The sequence below is a fragment of the Zingiber officinale genome, chromosome 6A, assembly GCF_018446385.1.
Source record: "Zingiber officinale cultivar Zhangliang chromosome 6A, Zo_v1.1, whole genome shotgun sequence".
Classification (NCBI taxonomy): domain Eukaryota; kingdom Viridiplantae; phylum Streptophyta; class Magnoliopsida; order Zingiberales; family Zingiberaceae; genus Zingiber; species Zingiber officinale.
This window is the reverse complement of record NC_055997.1, coordinates 135,298,092-135,304,876: the sequence shown is the minus strand read 5'-3', so window position 1 is coordinate 135,304,876 and position 6,785 is coordinate 135,298,092.

Here is a 6,785-nt window from a genome sequence, read left to right as displayed (position 1 = left end):
CTTGCTTCTACTAGGTTATCTGAACCTAGAGGCAACTGTGGGTGCCCACCCATTAGACCGTAGTCCCATATATGCTGTGGCAAGGCTAACTAAACAATTTAAATGCTTCTATTGCATTTACTGAGTTATTAAAATGCCTAAGTTGTATTTTTCTGTGCTAAATAATTTAATCGAACACTTAGTATGCACTAATTCACATCCTTGTGCCGAAAATCTACATATTACTAAACTAAAACATGGAATTCACACGGAAACTACTTATACTGCAGGTGAGGGGTTTCTTACCTCGTACGCTAATTTTCTTACAACTCTATTCGCTAGAATTCCGGTGGAGACGATCCTTTCGACAATCTCCTCGCTCCAACGCGTTCTTCTCGCGGAGGGGAACGTTCTTGTGCTGGAATCGCTGCCGGAAGGTGCTCTTAGGGCCCTAGGGAGAGAACCCTAGGGTTGGTGCCGAGAGGAAGAAGGAGAAGGAGAGGGGGTGGCGTGTAAGGTGAGGTCTCGGTGGAGAATTCCCGAACCAAAGAAATAAACCAAACCCACTCAAGTTTTCTATTTATTTTAAGTGGATATTTCGGCCAATCTTAAACTTAAATATAAATGTTTCCCTTTCCTTTCAGCACGGCCCTGCTGGGTTCAACTGGTTACTAGAATTACCCGTAAACCATAGGTCTCGGGTTCAATTCCCGTTTAGGCCGTTTTCGTTTTCTATTTGTTTTTGCTACTTCCGCTACTCTAAAAATTCTGTAAAAATATCCTAAGATTCCAGAAAAATCATAGAATATTTCTAAAATAGTTTTGAGAATTTTCGGGCGTTACAATCCCCCATATCTTATAAAAAGTTCGTCCTCGAACTTAGAATAATTCTGGATACTTCTGTCTCATGCTGACTTCTGTCTCTCATGTTGCCTCTTCTGCTGTGTGACTGTGACAAATGACTTTGACTAATGGTACTTCCTTGTTCCGCAATTTCTTAACTGCTCGGTCTATTATCTGAATAGGCCGACTGTCATAGCTGAGGTCTTCGCGGATCTGTACCGACTGGGGCTCAATCACCTGGGTGGCATCTGGGATATGCTTCTTCAGCATAGAGACATGAAATACATTGTGGACAGCTGCCATTTCCTGGGGTAGCTCTAGCTCATATGCTACCTTGCCCACTCTTCTGCTGATAAGGTATGGTCCCACATATCGGGGACTTAGCTTGCCCTTCTTCCCAAAACGCATTACTCCCTTCATGGGAGCTACTCTAAGGAACACTGAATCCCCAACTGAAAACTCTAAAGGTCTGCGCCGTGTATCAGCATAGCTTTTCTGGCGGCTCTGAGCTGTCTCTATCCTCTGGCGGATCTGCTGTATAGCTGCTGTGGTATCTGCCACTAGATCTGTCTGAAGTTCTAGTTCTTTCTGTTCACCACTCTCATACCAGCAGATTGGAGATCTACACCTCCGCCCATAGAGAGCCTCATAAGGTGCCATACCGATAGTGGCCTGATAGCTGTTGTTGTATGCAAATTCTGCTAAACTCAGATATTTGCACCAACTTCCCTTGAAATCTAGGGCACATGCTCGGAGCATATCCTCGAGTACCTGATTTACTCGCTCCGTCTGTCCATCTGTCTGCGGATGGAAGGCTGTGCTAAACTTTAACTTCGTGCCCAAAGCTGTCTGTACACACTCCCAGAAGTGTGACGTGAACCTGCTGTCTCTGTCTGAAATAATGGTTCGTGGGACTCCATGTAATCTAACGATCTCCTTGAGATACAACTGAGCTAGCTGTTCCATGGAGTAGGATATCCTGATAGCTAAGAAGTGGGCTGATTTAGTCAATCTGTCGACTATTACCCAGATGGTATCAAAATCATTCGTGGTTCTGGGTAATCCCACTATAAAATCCATAGAAATGTCTTCCCACTTCCATTCTGGTATCTGTATGGGCTGCAAAACTCCCCCTGGTCTCTGATGTTCTGCCTTAACCCTCTGACAGGTTAGGCAGGTGCTGACATATCGAGCGATGTCTCTCTTCATCCCAGGCCACCAAAAACGTTTCTTCATGTCCTGGTACATTTTGGTGGAGCCAGGATGCATCGCATAGGGAGTCTTGTGAGCCTCGTCTAGGATTTTCCTCTGTAGTTCCTCCTGATCCGGAACATATAGCCTGTCACCAAAATATAACACCCCGCTATCTGATATTCTGAACTCTCCACCTTCTGATTCTGCTAAGCCTTGCTTGATCCTCTGAATTTCTGGATGTCACCGAGCAGGGTAGACTCTAATGTCATAGTAGAGAGCTGTCCGACTATGAGCTCGAGACCGAAATCTGAGATCTCCTTCTGTAGGGGCGGTGACATGGCTGCTAGAGATAATAGGGTAGCGCTGGACTTCCTGCCGAGGGCGTCTGCTACCCGGTGGTAGAGGATATCTATGTCGTAGTCTTTGACCAGTTCTAGCCATCTACGCTGTCGCATATTCAGATCCTTCTGAGTGAAGAAGTACTTCAGACTCTGATGATCTGTATACACTCTGCACTGAGCTCCATACAAGTAATGTCTCCAAATCTTGAGAGCGAACACCACTGCTGCAAGCTCAAGGTCATGAGTAGGATAGTACTTCTCATAATCCTTAAGTTGTCTGGAGGCATAGACGATCACCTTGCCATCTTGCATCAGCACTGCTCCTAGTCCCAACTTCGAGGCATCACTATATATGTCAAAGCTATCTGCGTTCTCTGGTAGAGTCAGAATAGGTGCACTGGTCAATCTCCTTTTCAGCTCGCTGAAACTGTTCTCACAGTCCTCTGTCCACTGAAATTTTCTGTTCTTTCTGGTAAGAGCTGTCAGTGGGGAGGCTATCCTGGAGAAGTCCTCTACGAATTTCCTGTAGTAACCTGCTAATCCCAGAAAGCTTCTAATCTCACAGGCGTTCTTGGGTCTTTTCCAGTTGCTCACAGCTTCTATTTTACTGGGGTCTACCATGATACCATCCTTTGAGATGATGTGACCCAGGAAGGACACCTGATCTAGCCCAAAACTCACATTTGGTGATCTTGGCGTACAGCTGATTCTGCTGAAGGGTCTGCAATACTATTTTCAGGTGCTCTATGTGTTCTTCCTAAGTTCTGGAATAGATAAGGATGTCATCGATGAACACGATAACGAACCTATCTAAATATTCTCTGAATACCCTGTTCATAAGGTCCATGAAAGTAGCTGGAGCATTTGTCACGCCAAAGGGCATGACTACGAACTCGTAATGTCCGTATCTAGTCCTGAATGCTGTCTTGGGTATGTCCCCTTCTTTAACCTTCACCTGATGATAACCTGATCTGAGGTCTATTTTAGAGAACACTGCTGCTCCCTTTAGCTGATCAAACAGGTCATCTATTCTGGGAAGAGGATACCTGTTCTTGATTGTGACTTGGTTCAGTGCCCGGTAATCTATACACAGGCGCATGCTCTCATCTTTCTTCTTCACGAACAATACAGGTGCTCCCCATGGTGAGTGACTAGGAAGGATGAAGCCCTTGTCAAGCAGCTCCTGTAGTTGCTCATGAAGTTCCTTCAGTTCTGCTGGAGCCATGCAGTAAGGTGCTTTGGAGATAGGATTTGTACCGGGAACGAGTTCTATCTCGAATTCAATCTCCCTGTCTGGTGCTAAGCCTGGTAACTCTTCAGGGAAGACTGCTGGGTAGTCACATACGACTCAGACCTCTGCTAGCTGTTTGTCCCTGTCCTGACTGGTATTGACTACATGTGCTAAGAACCCCGTACATCCTGAATCCATCAACCTCTGTGCCTTCATAGCTGAGAGAAACTTCTTGGCCTTTCTCCTGGGTTCTCCGACGAATTCGAACTGTGCTTCCGCTTCAAGTTGGAATATGACTTTCTGTTTACGTCACTCGATGGAGGCACCGTATTTGATCAAGAAGTCCATCCCGAAGATGACGTCGTAGTCGGTCATATTAATCACTATCAGATCGCAAAAGAACTCTCTGTCTGACTGGCACTGCTCTGAGCCAGTGCGTAGACGCCATGATTTCTCCTGAGGGTAACGTCGTAAGGAACTGGCTACTGAGTACCTCTGGAGGTACTGCTAACTTCTCAGCAAATGCCCTGGATATGTATGAATGGGTTGCCCCAGTATCAAATAAGACAGTTGTACTTTGCTGTAAAATACTAATCTGACTTGTAACAACTGTCGAGGCATTTGTTGCGTCCTCTCTGGTGAGTGAGTAGATCCTCGCATTGGTCGTAGCTGGAGGGGCTTCTAATCTGCCCTGGCTGATATGTGGACCATCTAAAGCGGCCTGCATCTGATGTAACTGAACTGGCTGGCCTCCATACTAAATCGGCTATGGCTGAGGAAGACTGGTCTTGTTTGGACACTGCTTGGCCATATGCCCTTCCTGTCCACATTCAAAGCATCCTCGTGTGCCCTTACGACAAACTCCAGGATGGAATTTCCCACAAGTAGCACACTTTGGATAACTGGGCTGCTTGCTGGCTGGTCCTCCTTTTGGGTAACTCCCTGGTTTGCGCTTGTTGCTGGAGTTCCCTTTCCAGTTAGAGCCGTGGGAGCTGTGACCCTGCTGCTTCTGAGTGCCTGAGCCTCCTTGACCTTTAGCTTCTGAGAGGACTTGCTTCTGCTGCTTGATGCTATTCTGGTAATGCTCAGTGATTAGAGCACTGCTCACTAATTCTTCTGTGGTTTGTGGCCTATGAACGCCACCAGCCACGTTCATTGCTATTTCCGGCCTCAGCATCTTGAGCATCAACCGGATTCGTTCCCTTTCTGTGCTGACTAATTCAGGGCATAGACGAGCCAACCTGTTGAATTTCTTCACGGCTTCCTCAACTGATAGGTTGTCCTGACGAAACTCAGTGAACTCGTCGTAGTGACGGTTGGTGACCCGCACGTGAAAGAACTCCTCAAAGAATTCCATCTCGAAGTCAGCCCATGTAATCTGGTTCACTGGGCGCTTCGCTCTGATTCTCTCCCACCACATACGTGCATCTCCTGTCAGACAGAAGGAGGCGCACTTCACCTTCTCATGTTCTGGCCAGTCCAGAAGTTCCATCGTACTTTCCAGTGTTTTGAATCATGCCTGAGCATCCCATGGTTCATTGCTGCTTGAGAAATTCTCTTGCTTGACTCTCTGCCACTGGATCAGATAGGCTTCTCTCTCCGTTCCTGCTGCTGGGGCTACTGGTGCCGTAGGCTGGACTGGTGGAACCTCTAAGACCACTGGTGTCGCTAAGTTAGGCTCCGGGGTGACAGTGGGAGTGTTCTGCTGACTAGCCTTTAAGGTGGCTATTTCCTGTTGCTGTTCAGCTAGCTGCTGCTGTAACTGAGCCACTAGTGCTGTAAGGTCTAGGGGAGGCACTGAACTGCCTGCCTCATGCTGTGGCTCAGTGGCTGGTGCCCTTCTAGCTGGGCGTCCTCGTGCCATTTCTAAAGACATGCAGGACATACATGACTAACACAAGCATAATAGAGAAACTATTGTTATCATGTTAACTACTATCATAAACAAGCATGCTTTAGTTATCCATAACAGAAAAGCAATAAACATACAAAGTGAGAGGTATTCTTACTTGGAAGCTGCAGGTACAATGCTGATGTGTGTGTAGGAAGTATGGAAACTGCTCTGATACCACTCTGTAACGACCCGCCTTCTACTAACTAGGTTGTGAGGCCGATCGCTACATTATGCTGTGCTAAATTACTATTGCGGAAATCTGGATTGATTAAAATTTTACTAAACTGATTACTGTAAAATCTGAACTTAATATTCTAGATGTACCTAGGAGTTGTACACATGCTAGGGAAGATAATCTATGCCTCTCGGATGTCCTGCTAGCTGTAATCAGGCATTTCAATCGATCCATGAATCGATTGGGTTGTCGGATTGATCCAGTGATCGATCCAGCTTGATACCGGCATGGAGAAAACTCTGGATCGGTCGGCTGACCGATCCACAAGCCATCTCTCTTCTGTATGCAGCTGGATCGGTCTACCGACCGATCCAGGAGTACACTGATCAGTTGGTAGACCGATCCAGTGGTTCACTGATCGGTCGGCTGACCGATCAGTGAGTTTCTGTACCCTCTGTTCGCATCTGGATCGGTCGGCTGACCGATCCATAACAGACGCTAAGTCTCTGTTGGCGACTGGATCGTTCAGCTGACCGATCCAGTGGCACAACCCAACTCTGATCGATCTGTAGATCGATCTGGGTTTCTGATTTCGAATCAGAACTTCTGATTTCAGCACTATTTCGTGCCTCAATCACATTACATGTTCTAAGATGGCTAGGAAACACTCTAACAACCACAACTAACATTCTAACATCATAAAGAACAATGTTCTAAGCATAATAGAGTGCATGGTTAACTAATTCATAGCGATCAACATACTAAAGTGCAAATTGCTAAAACACTAAAAAGTACTAATGTTTAAACAAAGCTTGCTAGAGTTCCCTAAGATCTTCTTTCCAAGTTCCTGCCCACACACATCTTCGTAGCATTGTCCTCCAACCTCCTCTAGTCCATCTTTCCTTTACCTTTATCTGCAGTATAAAGAAAAGAAAGTATCTATAAGCTTTCGCTTAGTAAGAAACCATCTACCTCACTAAAACGTGCATTCGATGCAATATGCTTTTAAAACATGCTGTTTGAAAGTGCACTGATTAGACTAAAACATGGCATGTTATCATACATAGAAATCAAAGCTAGTCATGGCATACTATCATCTAAACATGTGTAATAAAAGCTGAACATGAA